The following is an 18,972-nucleotide window of genomic DNA, read 5'->3' on the forward strand; positions in this document are numbered from 1 at the left end:
TAATAATAACCAGTCAAATAATTTTGTGACTTGGATAACAGCATCGAGAATTGAAACTAAAGCAAAAATTTTATATCGACCAAAATAAAGATTATTTGAATAGCACAGGTAGGCCTACAGGTTAAACCAGTTTTACTTAAATTGCAAGATGTTCATCTGTAATTGCACTATAATTAAAAATTTTACGGTAATTTTGATTAGCCAGATACGTGACATAATTTGAGATTTGGTACAGATATTTAGCCAAAGAAAAAAATACTAAAAAAAAAAATACTTTAAATAACCAACCTTCAACACTGTTCCTTACGGTGCACAGACAAAACAAAGAATGGCGCCGTCTACAAACTTCACAATCCCTTGGTTCCAATATTTTATTTTATTTTTAGTATGACTCGTTTCAGAGACATGTTTTATTTGGAAATGGTGCTTTTGGATCAATTATATAATTCACAAATAAGATTATTTCACAAATAAAAGAAAGAAATCTACTGCATTGCACTTCATTCCTTGTTCAGTAGACTTTTGATATACTCTTCAGAATGGAAATTAGAGTTGGAGGGGGGGGGGTCATTGTGGGGTTATGGGAGTTCTCCTAGTGGGAGTTAAGGTACAGGGTAGAAATTAACGTTAATGAAGTTGATTTTGAATATTAAGAAACAAAACAAAAAAACAGATAAAGATTATTTTGAAAATGCCTTATCTAATCTTCTATGAATAGCGATAGAAAGGAAAGTGCCAATGCCATCTTTTATGCTCACAAATTCAGAAGAACAATAAAACTAAAAGCAGAGAACTGGTAACAACAAGTAAGAGAATTAATAAACAAGGAATATATATTTTTACCGGTTAAAGTGGATCCCATTTTAAATTGACAATTCTAATATAGAAAAATCACCTCATTTCCGTAATTGTAACTATAACAATAAAATGATCTTGCATGTTTCATTATCCTCATTACAGAGAATGAATAAGGTGAAATGTCAAAATACATCCTTAGTTTCTTACTTGAAACTAGTATGAGGCATTAATCACAGTTTTAAGATTGTTGTGTTCTCATTTACCTTCCGTGAAAACACTAACCACAAGATTTATCTCGTTTTAAAATTCTCCATCTATGTACTATGCAATTAACCAGAACAAGGTTATACAATAATAAAATTCACATTAAATTTAAAACTACAAGGAACTGATCTTTCATATTACAATATTTTTGAGACGTTATAAACTATATATATATATATATATATATATATATATATATATATATATATATATATATATATATATATATATATATATATATATACATATATATATATATATATATATATATATATATATATATATATACATATATATATATATATATATATATATATATATATATATATATATATATATAATGTGTGTAGGAGTTTACGTGTGTGTAAGAGATAAGACGCCTAATTCACACACGAAGTTTCAACATTCAAGGCAATAGGTAATAATTGATTGCATTATGTGGCTATAATGCAGAATTGAGGAAAAAAACTGGAGAAAACTAAGGACATACAGTACTATTAAAACAGTTTAGTTTTTAAATCCTACAAATACTTCGTATTGCCTTAAATGTGAGGAACCGACCAAGGAAAGAATAATATTGATTTAAAACATGAGTAACGATTCCTCATTTGGGCCATATGGCAAAAATTCATGACGTAGAGTACGGTCTCTTATTGGGAGTTATGTGTGAAGAATTTTCTTCACTCTTCTTCTTTCAATCGTATTTTTAGTTCTCTTCTACTAATACTATAGCTACCCCTTAAACATTCTCTCCTACATCTAGTTTTCTTTAACGAAACATAGGGAGGACTATTCTAAACTTGAACTTGTTGACAGTGGCGCACGCCATGCTCGTGACGTCACAGCGTAGATACGCACACTAGAGTGCCTTAGTCGTAACCCCGGCGAATGTTGGTTCTTTCCTTAAACTACGTGGGTCGAGATTAAATTCATAAACTGAAATCTAAATATAAATTTCAATACTGCTGAATTAATGCATCTTATATTTCTCAATACCAATTAAGGTTTGTTAATTTTAAGATGTATGCCCATCGCACCAGTCCATTGCTAATTAATCATTTAAAATATTATTTTTAGCAAGCCAGAATAGGTAGGATTATTGTATATATAAACTCCCTTAGAGCAGCAAGATTTCTCTAAGTATTTAGTACAAAATCCTGCCTCCTCTGCACTCCTTGCAACAATATATTGCCCTGTCCTGAAGTCCCGATATGGCAACCCCAATGGATTACCGTGCGCATCAAGCTCCTCACCTGTCTGGAAAGGTGAAGCCAGGTGATCTCTTCGACCTTAGGGTCGGCCCCCCATTCAACGAGAAGCTGCCCTTGGCCTGCTGACCTGCCTGGTCATTGAACCCGTGCACCTCTGGCTCACCCCCCGCACTCTCTCTCCCAAAACTCGACTCACAAAGGATTGCTGCCGGTCGGAGAGATTGAGAAGAAGAGGACCCTGGGATACCATAGTTGTAGCCAACAAGGATTCTTGGGGTGAGCCAGGCAAGAGTGCAACAACCAGGTCAACAGCTATCACGGGCATAGGACTAATCTTTAAAGGAGTGCAGGAACTACATCAATGGCCATTTAGTTTTCCCCCAATTCTTAGCTTAGACTAATTTTAACTTTATAGGGAACCTGGCTAATTACAATATTCGGACTGTGTGCGGTGGGATTGTGTGTAAATATTTTTCCGTTATCATTTCTGGTTTGAGACTAGCATAGTCTCTGGGTCACGTGGGCCACGTGCCAGACCCCATTTGATTTTTGATTGTTGCAGACCACGTGTCTAACCCATCATTTTCATTATTTGAATTGCATCTCTTTTGATACCATTTTTTGTGTTGTTAAGATGTCCGTTTTGTTTTAATGTAAATTTGTGAATAAATCAATATTAGGTTAATTAAACCTCCTTAGTATTTTTGCTCCCTCATTTATTTTAATGTGTGAAATGAATAGTTGATCACGGGACAAAGTACCCAATATTTAAAGAGAAAACCTAAGTAAGTCTATAGGTGGTAACAGCGAGGAACTTTGCATTAATATATTTGCTTCGAAGGTAAAGATCCTTATCTTTAAACTTTTAAACTACTTTACATCACTGCTCCCATTTTGGATTTTGTCTTGATTACATTAACGTAAAATAACTGTCCAGCATTTCATTGGGGTAGCTGGGACGGAGCCGGAACAGAACCTGAGAATGAGATGACTATAGACCTGACAAAGCTAGAGTAGGCCATAAATTATTGTTAATCCTACGTGTGGAGTTCTTCGGCCTCTGGACAGTAAAATTTCCCCCTTTTGTATTTAAAGAGTGATGGTTTGTGAATTGTGACAGTAAAGTATTAACAGGGTGTTTGTGCCCCGAGAGTAAGTGCTCATATCCTCCCCTGTTGAACTTTATGTAACTGTTATAAGGAGACTTTCCCGGACTAAGTTCCCACACTCAGAACACACACCAAAAAAAATTCTCCACATTATGTCAAATTTTTAACGTCGTAATACTTACATTTTACGAGTAATATTATTAAAACCAATACCCCTACTATTTTAAGTTGGATATTTGGTGTTTGTTGCAAGTAAATATACCTAGATTAGTCTCTGAAATGCATTGAAAAATAATGACTAACTTTTAAAAGATATGTTGAAGAAATTTCTGTAAGTTCTACAACTTCAAACACCAAATCATAAAGCACGGGAAATTTCTGTCTTCTCATTGGCTAAATCATCCTCTGCTGTGATTCGTGAGTTTTACTGACGTCATAAAATATTGCCATTTACTACATTTTAATCTTTACTCATATCTAGAGATAAAGTATTCTCCCTCAAGTAGCAATATTATCTCATGATTTTATCTAATCTATAAATTTTCTAAAAATTTAGATAATAAACTAGTATATAACAAAGTTTATTTGAAATAAATAAAACGTTATATATTAGTCTAGTTAAACACTGTATTCTACGCCACTTGCTTTATGAATGAATACAACTGGTAAATAACTATATACATAATTTCTTGATTACATGCAATAAATTTTAATTCTAAAATAAAAACATGAAAAATTATATTATTTCAAAAGTAAAATATACGAAAATGACATAAGTATAAAATTTAAAGAATAAAATATAAGTTTCCAAGAAATCTATTTATAGTGTACTGGCTACATTGTAAAATGTTTGCTTACTCAATATTAATAATGATAAGTGGCAACTTTTTGTACAAAGTTCAGAGTGGAAGGAGTTGATCTATTGACCCTTCCTTTTGTTTCGACCAAGAAATCTTAAAAATATCAATCAAAGATTTTCGATAATATACACATTGGAGGCAAAGCATATCATTATACTTAATATGGGTATAAAGATTGGTCTGATGTTCAATGGCAGTGAAAGCTGCCACACAGCAGTGTAGTAGTAAAAACAATCTCCATTATTCTTTGGAAATCATTATATTTATATGAGTAATTATGCCTACTTAGAGAGTGCCTGTTTTCATATTATTACATAACTATTTCAGTATGTATTTATCAAAACTATTTACTCAAAAGCTATTACTTATCTAACACTCACTGCAATGTATTCACTCATGGAAACCCATTATCATGACGTCACTTCAAATCAACCTATCATGGTTGAGGATGAAATAGCGAATGCAAGTACTATAAAGATTTTACCCGCTTATATATTTATGGACTGCTGTTTACGAGATAGTTCATCATACACACACACACACACACACACACACACACACACATATATAAATATATATATATATATATATATATATATATATATATTTGTTCCAACACAATATACTCAGCGAGAACCACTTTCTCTAGGAGGGTCCTTGACCTCTCAATCTCGACCAAGATTTTCCCGCGCTACCCCCCTATCTCGCTCCATATAGTTTCTACCCCCGCCGCCAGGATAAGCCCTGCGGCCCGGATTAAGGCAGGTCACTGCTTTCCCGGGTCAGGATGCTCATTAAGTTCTTGGTCGTGAGATGTAAAACATCTCACCCTCTCGCTTAAACTCTCGATCCTTTGGCGCGTTGTGATCCCACGTGTTTCCAGTGTGGGGACTTGTGTTTTTTCTGCGATAGTGCGTTTTCGCAAAGTGTTCTCAGTACGTTCCCCTTGCGTATATCCAGTGTTCCTGTAACTCGTTAGTGTTGGCTCTTCGTGTGCGTACGATGGAGCATGTGCGTCGTTGCCCTGGTCCTAGAGCAGGAAAGTCGTGTGGGGCTTTCCTCTCTAAGCCAGAAGTGGACCCTCATTCCCTTTGTTCCACGTGCAGGGGTAAAGTTTGTTCCTCCTCGGACATGTGTCCCGAGTGCGTGAGTTGGGACGGCATTCAGTGGGTACGGTATAGTACAAAGAAAAAGAAGTCGTCGAAGCGTTCCCCCAGGAAAGTGAGTGGCGTGTCCTCTTTACAGTCGGTCAGTGATCGGTCCGACGAAGCCTCGGCCTCTCCGTCTCCTTCGCAGAGGAGTGGGCAACAAGCCCCCAGTGTTATTGTTAGCCATAGTGTTCTCCCCGGTGAACCTAGTGTGAGGGAGGAACCAAAGGCTGGCCCCTCTGGAGAGAACGGAAGGGCCGCTAGTGCTTCGGGGGAATCGGGCCACGTGGCAGGGGATCACGCTTCCTCAGAAGACCCAGTGTGGGGCAGTGTGGCGATTTCAGACTCCCCCCCGCCCTCGTGGGCGTCAGGTTCTCCCCCTCCAGAGGACAACCACGCTAGAGTTCGCCGCCCGAGTAGCGATGCCTTCGGGTGGAAATTGCCGAAGACTCCGGGGAGGTCACCGCTAAGGATGGACGTGTCCCTGGGTCCCTGGCCTGCTAGCAGGGACAGAGTAAACTCGGTGCCCTCGATCTCTACAGCAGTTCCCGAGGACTTCCTCCAGCATCCTGTCTCGGACGATCGACGGCGAAGAGCCTCCCCCGCGCATCACTCGAGCAGTCGTTACGCGAGGAACGTGGCGCCCTCGGACTCTTCGGAAGCTGATTCATCCTCCGGAGGAGAACGCAGGGAGAAACGACACCGGAAGAGAGAACGGACCGATAGTGATCGTTCCCGCTCCAGGTCGAGGTCGCGGCACAACAGGAAGCGCCCACGCTCTCACTCCCGTAAGTACAAGAGGGAGGTCTCTCCCGGCGGCGAATGGGTCTACGTCCCCTCAGGAGAGTCCAGAAAGCACCGCTCTCCAGACTCTCGGTCCAGTGAACGAGCCTCTAGGTTGTCACTGCCTACACACAGCCTAGAACCGCTCGACCTGCCACGCAGGAAGGACCTCGCTCTTAGGCACAAGTCCTCGAGGCCTCCGGTTCACCCCGCCCAGCGGGGGGGAAGCGCGCTTCCGAGAAGGCAGCCCGACTGAACCAGCCCAGCTGGGGCGGTCGTCGAGCAGGTAGGACCGGTTTCCGTGGTCGGGTCATCCCACCGGGACCGTGTCCTCCTCTTCCAGAGCCTTGGGGCAGTCGAAAGTCGTCCCGGAGTCGGTGGCCCCCGCCCTACGGCGAGACCCACCCGCGTACGGGGCGCCCTACGGTTACGGGCCGTCCGCCCTGGAACCGAGAGGAGAACGCCCGGTCTACCGCCCAAGTACGGCGCCCCTACGCCAAGCCGAGGCCTCGGCCAACGGAGGCGAGGCTTCCCCGTCGGAGGACTCCGCCTACAGAAGGGTGGTAGGTCTCGTCAGAAGGCTCCATGGAATTCCGGAACCCTCGGCGCCTAAGGGGAATGCCTGGAGGTCGAGCCTCTTGAGATATACTCACCGTGACGTCCTTCCGAAGTCCTCCCTGGCCCTGCCTCTCGCCCCAGACCTAGTACTGGGACAAGAATACATCGACAACTTGGTGGCCAGCAGTGCGGAGGCCCCCAAGTCCCAGAGTGCCTCCAAACTCCTCCAGGGTCTCAAACTACAGGGCAAAGTTTATATCCCGGAAGGACGGCGCCCAGGTCCCTGTAGGGTGGACCCAGCCTTGGACATCCTGGGACAGGGCGGCTCGGACGAAAGGGCCTATTCAGCCCCTGTGTCCTTCTCACCCTCTGAAGCCGGCATGATGGAGGAGATGTCAAGAGATATGGTTAACGTCTCCTCATGGCTGGACTGGTGGGCCTCCACGTTGGTTAACGTACAGGCCTCCACAGACCCCGACGATCCTGAGCAACAAGGTCTCCTGTCGGACCTTCTCACCTCCGGGGGGAAAGCCCTCAAGTTTATGGCTTATCAGGCACTCTCCTTGACGGCCAACTGGGTCCTTCGGAAGCGGGACACAGTGCTTTCCAAGTTGACAAGAAAAATCCCGGACAGAGTGGCTCGAATGGTTCGTAGCCTACCCCTAGGAGGCGAGTCGCTGTTTCCGTTGAAGGAACTAGAAGTGCTGATGGAGAAGGTGTCCAAAAGGAGAGAGGCCAACGTCCACAAACAAACATCCTCCAGGAGGCCTCCTTACAGGAGGTCAGTCTCGGATAGTGCCGTGACCCCTCAGGCTAATCCCAGCTCTTCGAGGAGGGACGCCCCCGCCTCCTCCTGGACATCAACTCCACAGCCCTCCCGCAGGGGAGCTCCAGCTTCTGCCAGCTCCTTCAGGTCAGGTTACTCCGCCTCGAAGAGAGGCAGATCAGGCCGCCCCTCTAGGAGAAGGTAGAGGGAGAGGCCCCCTACTCCCGCCCAGGCCTCGGGTTGGGGGATGCCTCAGACCATATTGGCAAGCATGGAAAACGCATGGGGCGGATGCTTGGACGGAGTCCGTCCTGAAAGAAGGCTACAGGATCCCCTTCATAGCGGATCCACCCCCTCTTATTCCAGCCACCCAGACAGAATGGTTGGCTCCCAGGGACCCGTTGAAAAGGGCTACCCTGCAAAAAGAAGTTTCCTCCATGTTGGAGAAGGGAGCCATGGAAGAAGTCCTTCTCCCAGGGCCAGGCTTCTACAGCCGCCTGTTCCTGGTGGAGACCGGTGATAGACCTGTCGGCCCTCAACAAGTTCGTCAAGAAGACGAACTTCAAGATGGACACCCCAAAATCCGTCCTGATGTCCTTGAGGGAGAAAGATTTTATGATGACGGTCGACCTCAAGGACGCGTACTTCCAGATTCCGGTCCACCCGTCGAGTCGGAAGTTCCTCCGGGTAAAATGGGGCTCCCAGATCCTGCAGTTCAGGACCCTCTGCTTCGGCCTGTCGACGGCCCCTCAAGTGTTCACGAGGGTCTTCGCGACGGTCTCAGTATGGGCTCACGAACGAGGTATCCACCTCATCCGATACCTGGACGACTGGTTGCTCCTTTCCAGCTCAAACGCCCTCTTGGAAGAGCAAGGGAAAGACCTCCTCCAGTTCTGCAGGAGTCTGGGAATCATTATCAACCTGGAGAAATCGAACCTAACTCCATCCAACAGAATGGGGTACTTGGGGATGACGTTGGACACCGTGCAGGGGAAGGCCTTCCCCTCGGAAGACAGGATACAGAACCTCATCAAGATCATTCAGCCGTTCCTGTCGGAGTTTCCCAGGAAGGCGAAAGACTGGCAGAGGCTGATAGGTCACCTGGTCTCATTAGAGAAACTGGTTCCCCAAGGGAAGATACGGCTCAGACCCGGCTCAGACCCGTACAATGGAACCTCAAGACACGAGAGCAGCCTTAAAATGGTGGCTATGCCAGTCGAACTCCCTCAAGGGGATGCCCCTCGGGTCCTGTCCCCCCGAGTTTCTCCTGTTCACAGACGCCTCCAGCCTGGGGTGGGGAGCCCACCTGCGGGAGGAAACAGCAAGCGGGACCTGGTCGGAGACCAAAAAGCAACTCCACATCAACGTCCTGGAGCTAAAAGCAGTACAAAAGGCATGTCTGCACTTTGCAAGTCGGTTGAAGGGAAACACCGTGGCCCTAATGTGCGACAACGCCACGGTGGTAGCCTACATCAAGAAACAAGGTGGCATGAAGTCGAAGGAACTGTGCGACCTCACCGTAAACATCCTGCATTGGGCGGACGAGCACCAGGTGATACTTCTAGCAAGGTTCATCCCCGGGAAAAGGAACGTGCTAGCCGACGGCCTCAGCAGGATAGGTCAGATAGTAGGGACGGAATGGTCCCTACACCCAGAAGTGGCCAGACTCATCCTTCAACGCTGGGGCTCCCCGGTGATGGACCTCTTCGCAACGAAGCTCAACGCCAAGTTACCGGTTTATTGCTCCCCGGTACCAGACGAAGGAGCAGCCCTAGAAGACGCCTTCCAGCACAAGTGGGACAACCTGGACGTATATGCCTTTCCCCCCTTCACGCTGCTAAGGCAGGTGCTCAACAGAGTAAGAACCTCCCAAAACCTAAAGATGACTTTGGTAGCGCCCTGGTGGCCGGAGAGAGAGTGGTTCGCGGATCTAAAAGACCTGGCAAGCCATCCGCCGTGGCCTCTGCCCCCCAGGTCAGATCTACTTAGTCAACCTCACTTCCTCAAGTTCCACGACAACCCTCTCTCTCTTCGCCTTCACGCCTGGAGACTATCGAGTGGCTTCTGAAGAAGGAGGGGTACTCCTCCTCCACAGCTAAGAGGATGTCCCTATACCTAAGAAAATCCTCTACCGTGGTCTACCAGGCGAAGTGGGCCGCCTTTACGAAGTGGTGCGCGGCAAAACACATAAGACCTCTTAAAGCCTCGGTCCCTGACATAGCTGACTTTCTGGTGTACCTTAGGGATAAAATAGGGATGTCAATCCCAGCTATTAAAGGAGTACGAGCAGCCTTAGGCCAAGTCTTTCTCCTGAAAGGCATCGACCTGGGGACCTCGAGACACATAGGGATGCTGATTAGAAGTTTCGAGCAAGCCTGTCCTCCTCAAGCCAGGAGAGTGCCCAGATGGGACCTGGCCAAGGTCCTGAAAATGCTGTGTCGTCCTCCCTTTGAACCCCTCAAAGATATCGGGGACAAAGATCTCACCCTCAAGACTGTCTTCTTGCTAGCCTTGGCTTCAGCTAAGAGAGTAGGTGAGATCCACGGTCTCTCCTATGACGTGGCACACTCCAAAGGGTGGAGGGAGGTATCCTTCAAGTTCATACCCTCCTTTGTAGCAAAGACTCAGAACCCAGCAGTCTGGGACCCGAGGTTTGAAGGCTTCTCAATTCCGGCCATCCCCAAGACAGGCAATACGGAAGACCTGAAGTTATGCCCAGTCAGGACGCTCAGGAAGTACCTGGAAAGGACAGCTCATCTCCGCCCAGGTGCCAAGAACCTCTTCGTCTCTTCAGGTGTTAATAAGAAGCAAGTGTCCAAGAACACTATTTCCTTCTGGCTGAGACAAGTCATCACTAGGACTTATGAAGAGGACAAGGTGGCAGTACCAGGCACTCCCCGCCCCCATGACATCAGAGGCCTGAGCACTTCCTTGGCCTTTGAGAGAAACATGGCAGTGGGGCAGATCCTACAGGCCAGCACTTGGTCACACCAGTCGACCTTCACGGCCCACTATCTCAAAGACTACTCAAGAAAGTCTTTGGATGGATTCTCCATTGGGACAGTCATCGCCACCCTCCAAGCTGTGTAGCGGCAGGCTAGAAGACGTCCCCAACAGTGAATAGACTCGTCCCTACTTCTTCAGGAGAAGACTCAGTAGAGAAGATGTGAAGAGGTAAGTCTTAAAATATAAGCGTAAGGTTTCCGCTGTTACCCCCTATCCGCTCTCTGTACCCCCGCATTCCGTAGCCCTCCAGGCACTATGTGCCAGACCAAGTGGCAGAATGGCTCTCCCGCCTCCTAAGGTGTAAGTCTCCTAGAGAAAGTGGTTCTCGCTGAGTATATTGTGTTGGAACAAATCAAAAATTTTAAACAATTTTTATTTTTCCTAACATACTCACCGAGAACCACTTTCGGGTAATGGCCCTCCCGTCCGTCCCCGAGTGCCATTCTTCCATTGCCGGGTTGAGCTAAACGGCGAACTTAATGAGCATCCTGACCCGGGAAAGCAGTGACCTGCCTTAATCCGGGCTGCAGGGCTTATCCTGGCGGCGGGGGTAGAAACTATATGGAGCGAGATAGGGGGGTAGCGCGGGAAAATCTTGGTCGAGATTGAGAGGTCAAGGACCCTCCTAGAGAAAGTGGTTCTCGGTGAGTATGTTAGGAAAAATAAAAATTGTTATAAATATTTATATATATATATATATATATATGTGTGTGTGTGTGTGTGTGTTTCTTTTAAAAAATCACAGAAAATAAACAAAGGAAATTGAAATGTTACTTTATTTCAACCCGTACACACAAGTCCTCTTCAGTGTACATTTTACTGTACACCGTGAAGAGGATCAATGTGTATTGGTTGAAATACAGTGACTTATCTCCATTTCCTTAGCTTTGTTTCTTAAATGGGCCTTTTTAAAGAAACATGTTAAACTGTTCAATTACAGTTTAAAGTTATATATATATATATATATTACACATACATATATATATATATATATATATAATTAAGAGAATTTATCATCTAATTCATACATATCGAAATTAAAGATCATGGAAAGGGATATTTGTCTGGAAACATATTTTCTGAAATTAGCTGATAAAAACGATTAAGGTTACTATAAAAATTTTTGTAAGGAATAAAAAAAACAGATATTGGCTAGAGCGTTTGAATAAATTGCCTTAAGTGATTTGATGTGTTATATGGCTATATCCGAAGACTATATACTGAAGGAAGATATGATGACTGAGCGTAATATCACTCAAACAAGTGTGCGAATAAAGGATGCCAGATACTCCCATGCGAAACGAATGGCTCCATCTATTGAGCGAACGGTTAAACATTCAGAGCGGAAATGCTTACGGGAATATGGGATGGAATTCGATTGTAAATTTGCGACATATTTGTTCATAGTTTGCATTACTACGTCAGTATATCTTATTCTTATATATATGACATTCTTAAACTTTAGAGGACTGAATTGCAATTTTACAAATAGGTACATATATAAATTAAGAATACATATGTTTCTCAGTCTAATTTTTCAAAAACCTAATAGCTATGTCTCTTATAATTTAGTTAATTTTCTTGCAAATTTAAGTACTGTATATTACAACCATCTTTAAATGTTCTATACAATATCACGTTCGAATAAAGTAAAACATACTGTACAGTGAACCCTCGCTACTTCGCGGTTCGACCATCGCGGATTCACCACTTCGCGGATTTTTTCCATAACCCATATATATACAGTAATATATATATATATATGTATGCATGTATTTATGTATATATGTAGGTATGTATATGTGTATACATATAAATATATATATATACACACACACACATATATATATATATATATACATATATATATATATATATATATATATCTAAAGTAGGAAGATGTGATGTAGTTCTAAGGGAAAAGTATGGGAAATATGTCTGGGTAATAAGCAAAGCTCTACCTCCAGTTTGTTTCTTCATTATGATCAGAGATAAATGTAAACAAAACATTGGTTGCCATTTTTTATTGTGCTTTTTAGCGGGTTTAGGAAATGCATGATATAAAATCACCTTTAATATTTGTGCCTGTTTTAGTTTAGGGTACTGTAGTACATGCATTAAGTGTTCTGTACATTAAAGGGTAGTTTGTTAACAGTACTACGTACAAGGGAAGGTTTTAAAAGTCTGAATATACATGTTGAATAAATAGGTAAATATGGTGTCACTACTTCGCGGATTTTCACCTATCGCGGCCGCGACTGGAACCTATCTACCGCGATAAACGAGGGTTCACTGTATATCTGATTTGTTAAACTTAGCCACAACTGCATATGTGTAGTCATATATTTAATTACAGTTTGTAGGCCACTTTAGAATGGAGATATTAGGTGTATATGAAACACAATTGTAATTTTTTTATTGAAACGGAAATACATGATGTACGCAGTAATACTCTTTAGCAATATAAACTGATAAATGTATCAATATACAAACAAAACGAACACAATAACTCACTAAATTGTATCACACATAAAAATAATCAAAAGGGAGTTGGCAATAGAAATAAGGTAGCCTGCAAACCAAGATAAATCCCATGCAAGATAATGCAAGATAAATCACATGACATGAACTTTAATGAATTATGCATTAATAAGAAAAAAAATAACTCATTAAATAATATTGCACAAATAAAAACTGTAAACCAAAAAAAAGAATAATAATAATAACATACAAGTAAACCAAAATTGCATCATGAATTACATGCAAATAAACTCTAATATAATTATAAATATGTGAAAACACAATACTAAAATATTTTTATCTTCAAGAATTAAATACATAGTGCAAACATAAGACAAAGCAATTATGCAAACACAGAAAGTACAGACAGTAAACACACATGCAATGCACATAAAAATACAAATACATACAAACACAGTTTACAAATACTGTAAAATGGTAGTCTTTATTTAGGAAATAGAAAAAAAAATAAAAGAAGAAAAGGAACACTAACAAAATAACATGTTGAACCAGTATACTCCTGTAATGCTACTCAGGTGTACAAACTTGCTGAAATATTCATGCACTTATAAGTTAAGTCAAAGTTAAAAATAATACTTACCACTAAACATGTTCCTAATGCCAAATATGTCAGCTCCTTAGAAATATATTATTTTAATAGCTTTGACAAAAAAAAAATGTACTGCGGATGCCTTGCGCTAATCTTTACCCAATATATATCAGTGGGGCTTACTAATGAGTTGCATATATTTCATGTATTATACTGCTAGTACTCACCTTTCTTTATCCTTATGGAACCTGCGAAACACCGTATGACGATTGGTTTCTTTTCGTTTATTGCAAACAACACACTTGTGCGACTTATTTACTGTTGGCGCCATAATTTCGTTTGTATCAAGTTATCAACTGTCAAATTCTGAATATAAAAGACCGACGCCATGCAATATACCTGCAACGCCATCTGAACACTGAGCGGTCAAACTATTGTGTCCTTTTTGGAGTTGGCAACTAGTATATTAACGTTCGAATTTTTACCTTCTTTCTTCCTACAATATATAGTCTGGTTATATCTATGCTTCTATTGGCTACAACATCCTTAGCTATGATTGGGTGAGGAATTGTTGCCATTAGTCACTATAATACCATTCTTTACCCCTATTTCTAATCTAATATCACAATTTCCCTCTTATGTGTATGGCTAATGGAAGTTTTTACAAAAGTTCCTAGATATTTTTGGATACGGATGAAAGGATAAAACAAAATTTTGCTTTATTCCTACCATTACGTACGTTGTACATAACAGCTGCCACTTAGTATTTTCATCTGAACAACATCATACATTTTACAGTGTTGCCAGTACTAATCCAATCACTGCATGTAAAACTTATGTTTTATTTGGTCAATTTCACAATTATACCCTTAGAGTTTATTTTAATAAGAAATAATCTCAATAAAAAGTCTTTTTTAACAAATTAAAAATTTATCAGATAAAATGGAGTGAGTATGAATATAGATATTTTATTGGTTGTTTTCATTCATACAAATAGTGACGCAAATGCCATTTCAATCAAGTTTGAATATTTAAAATCTTATTCTTTTCAACCTATATTCTTCGTCAAGTAATAAAATTGATATAAAATCCTTTTATTTTATCCCTAAAGTAGAAAAAAAGATGACAAAAATGTATTAACATTCAAAATGACAATGTAATCTATGGCAACGATCTTATGACGTCATACTGTGTGCAGCCAAAGATGGGATAGTAATTTCCCATTATGTAAATGTTTCCTCGATTTTTGCGTTGCTGTTTGACGACCCTTGCCCACATGATGTCATTTAAACGTTCTCTTAGATTATATATGCATTTATATTATTAATTAATTAACAAGTATCATTACTGCCTTAGTATCTTTATATTATTGGATAAACGTCACATTTCTACGTGAAACACGATTGTGGTTTTACCATATTTTCTTAATGCAGGGTTAATTTTATCTCGCAAATTGCCTGTTCTAATGGTGCAAGACTAAATACTAAATTATATCTGATATCTAAATTATAGTAGTGTTAATCTGGTGGGCTAAAATAATGGATGCTTTATCGAGATATAAGTAAAACGACATTAAACAGGTAATCCAGCAGGTGGTGTCTACTGATGATTTTGTTATGCGACAATAAATGAAGACCGAATTATTAACCAAATTGGTGTTTATTACTAAAACACATTTTAAGATAATATTGAGATTTTCACTAATAATAATGCAATGCAATGTGGTTGGTCAACTCTAGTCTTTCTTATTTGTAAACAAAGGAATCTTATAAAGTCAAAATCAAGTTAGTTATTTCTTGGAAACCATTGCATTTATATTGTACTTGATGTGCAGTAGATACTGTACCAACTGAGGCCTGTTTATTATATCATATATTTATTTTCATCTGATTGATAGTTAATCCCTTTAAAGTGGCAATTTAATAGATAGGGTTATAATTCTTTTTCACTTCTATTAATTCTAATATCCATTTTAATATTGGTTCTGTTCTTAAAATATTTAATTTTTCATTGTTTCCTTTCCTCACTGGGGTATTTTCCCTGTTCCCCCTGGTCTCCAACGAGGATTGTAGCTTACCAAGTAGTAGTAGTAGTAGTAGTACTACTACTACTACTACTACTACTACTACTACTACTACTACTAATAATAATAATAATAATAATAATAATAATAATAATAATAATAATAATAATAATAATAAACAGCGATCCATCACAGTTTCAAAGTCATTTTTGAAAATATGTATGGTGTGTTCCAGGTATGTTCCTACTTTAGGTAATATACTTTATCTGTACGACTATTAAGATTTAAAGGTCAATCATGAGTGGCAAAGGTAAAGGACAAGACAATTCCTAGAGACCAAACCCATACACATATCAAAGACCCATCTCCATGGATGCTAGGACCAGGGAGAGCCAGGCAATAGCTGCTGATGACTCCCCAAACTAAACCCCATCTCCAGCTCACAAGGATGGTTAAGTTGTAAACACTACTGGAAACTATTGGGCTTGAGCTGGGCTTGAACGCCTATCTAGCAGAGTGCGAAAAAGGGGTTTTTTACAATAGGCTACTTGAACAGAGATGAAAGATCATAACCAGGTACCTAAATTTAAGGTAAAAATTAAAAAAAGTTCTATATGATAATTCTGCATGGCAATCTTTAAACAATGAAAGCTCAAATATGCAAGGTATAACTGGAACAGAGATAATTATGTACCCTAACCCAATGTTTTGAACGTGATAACCTAATCCTAAGTGGCCTAACCTATGCAAAAGACTGGCCTAGGTTCAAAATAGTTGCTCCTAATTTGAAGCTATTAAGCAAGATTTATGAATGTCATGTTTGCTAGACCATGTCTCCATCTGTAAGATTAATCATTTCTTGTAAACTAGACTTCGACCTAGGGCCAGACTTTATGAATGCATGGTCTAAGGCTAAGATAACCTGCACCTATTGAGGAAGCAATATGTATATATAAATTCAAACTAGAGCCTTACCTCCTCCTATCCATTGGGAATGTGATAGATACCAACGCTGTTTCAGTAGAGAATTGCTGGTGTCTTCATATCCACTGTTAGGAACAAATATCACTGGTCTGGTGCAAATGAATAAAAGCTGAGCACAAAATCAATTATTGATCAGCACCATCTATTGGTTATTGTACTTACTAGTGTAATAAAAGCTCACTGGGATATCACAGGCATTCGGCGATAATCCAGCGAGCAAATTTTTTTGCGAAAATAGTAAACACTGACAAAACCAAGAATCAAAATTGAGGATGATGTAGCCAATGAGAAGACAAAAAAAAAAAAAAAAAAAAAAGATATGGGCAACTTAAATTGTTTATGGTGCTGTATCTGTATGCACCAGCAGCCCGTTTAGCATTTTGAAAAGTAATATGTCTTACAAGAACATCAGTTTGCTTTTAGATAATATTACAGGGAAAAAAAAAATATCCGTGATCTAAAGTTACCATCGATTAGTAAAAATGCCTGAAACAGTTTCACTTAATTATAAAACGCTGGGATAAATCCAGGGAAAATTATGAAGAACATTAAAGAGTTGCATAAAAAGGTTTAAGAATTATTGATTACACAACAGAATACGAAAATAGTGTAAAATGAAGCAATAAACCCCACCCCACCCACCAAAAAAAAAAGAAAAAAAAAAGGGAATTAAAACTTCAAATGTTAGAGGCCTAAAGGCCAATAGTTAGTACAAAAATAAATTGTGGAGATCTATTATAAGAAAAACTTCAGCAGAACATATCAACTCTTCAAAATAGACCTATTATAAAAAAAAGCACTTAGTACATTAGTCCTAATTTTCGCAAAGAAATCTCCGAATTAGAATAGACCAGATAATCCTCTTCATGTGTAATAAAAATGATAAACTATATCAGCAGATTCTATAATATTACTGGAAAACCACTGATAAAATCCAAAATAATAATGGTAGCCTAATTATGTTATGCATGGAGGTAAGAAAACGTGATGTATAAGTAGTAGGTTTAAAAGGAAAAAAAATATTTCTATGCTGGTAGGTAATTAGCATATATTTTCTTGACTAAAGAGCAAATAATAGAACAATATGCCATGGCTTTTGTGATTTCTATATCTTATACTACCACTAAAGATTTATAGGGTCCTTTGACTAACCAGACAGTACTACATTGTACCCTTCTCTCTGGGTACGGTTCATTTTCCCTTTGCCTACACATACACCGATTAGTCTGGCCTATTCTTTACATATTCTCCTCTGTCCTCATACACCTGACAACACTGAGATTACCAAATAATTCTTCTGTCAAGGGGTTAATTACTGAACTGTAATTGTTTAGTGGCTACTTTCCTCTTGGTATGGGTAGAAGAGACTCTTTAGCTATGGTAAGCAGCTCTTCTAGGAGAAGGACACTCCAAAATCAAACCATTGTTCTCTAGTCTTGGGTAGCGCCATAGTCTCTGTACCATGGTGTTCCACTGTTTTGGGTAAGAGTTCTCTTGATCGAGGGTACACTCGGGCACACTATTATATCTAAATTCTCTTCCTCTTGTTTTGTTAAAGTTTTTATAGTTTATGTCGGAAATATTTATTTATATGTTCTTACTCTTCTTGAATTATTTTATTTTTCCGTGTTTCCTTTCCTCACTCAGCTATTTTCCCTGTTGGGGCCCCTGGGCTTATAACATCCTGCTTTCCTAACTAGGGTCGTAGCTTAGCAAGTAATAATAATAATAATAATAATAATAATAATAATAATAATAATAATAATAATAATAATAATAATACTTGGATACCAATGGCAATAAAAAAATACACATGAACATACATCTCCACAGATCATTAGATTGGAACTTAATGTCAGCTTGAATCTCGGTTTTCACTTAGTTTAATGAGAACACCGCTATGATTATGCAGAAGAATTGACCGATGGGTAAGCGATCCACCTACACCCAGTCACATGACTAGTCCCACTCATACATACACTGTCACTTGAGTTACAGTTCACGACATTCGGCCTTACATAGCTGTCGTCCAAACCTACTAAAACCTGGGCAATAACTTATTACTAGTGGTCGGATACCATGTGACGATTTATGTTGGATCTTAGCTGGTCCAACATTGATTTTGTTGGAGATACACGCGTCCTCGAACGGCAACTTCTCCCGTACAGCATCAGGTAGTCGTCCAGACAGACAACCCATGATGGGACACCGATTGAAACAAGGTAACTTCAGTTTAGCATCTTTGCTATGTATGAAAGTGGCTCTTGGCTTTTCTCAACGATCTTGGCTTGTATCCTCCAGCCGTTGGATGGTTCATGCCCACGACTTCCCAACCTGCACATAGTACTGAAATTTTGTAACTGGTTTAGCAATTCTATTTGAGCTTTTGACT

The 18,972-nt window shown here is 40.4% G+C and overlaps 1 long non-coding RNA gene across 5 annotated transcripts in view; it reads right to left on the reverse strand.

Moving 5' to 3' along the window:
• LOC137616498 (uncharacterized) overlaps positions 1-18,972 on the reverse strand; it is a 74,408-nt gene that overhangs the window by 19,752 nt on the left and 35,684 nt on the right. Inside the window, exon 1 of one of the 5 annotated variants that reach the window (XR_011039440.1) lies at positions 13,801-13,939. The exons of 3 other annotated variants lie outside the window; for them this stretch is intronic. This is a non-coding gene — a long non-coding RNA (uncharacterized lncRNA). Of the gene's footprint in view, positions 1-288; positions 359-13,800; positions 13,940-18,972 lie in introns of those variants that run through there. One more of the 5 variants, XR_011039438.1, reaches the window with a different exon arrangement.

The sequence above is a fragment of the Palaemon carinicauda genome, chromosome 22 (assembly GCF_036898095.1).
Source record: "Palaemon carinicauda isolate YSFRI2023 chromosome 22, ASM3689809v2, whole genome shotgun sequence".
In the NCBI taxonomy this organism is placed as follows: Eukaryota; Metazoa; Arthropoda; class Malacostraca; order Decapoda; family Palaemonidae; genus Palaemon; species Palaemon carinicauda.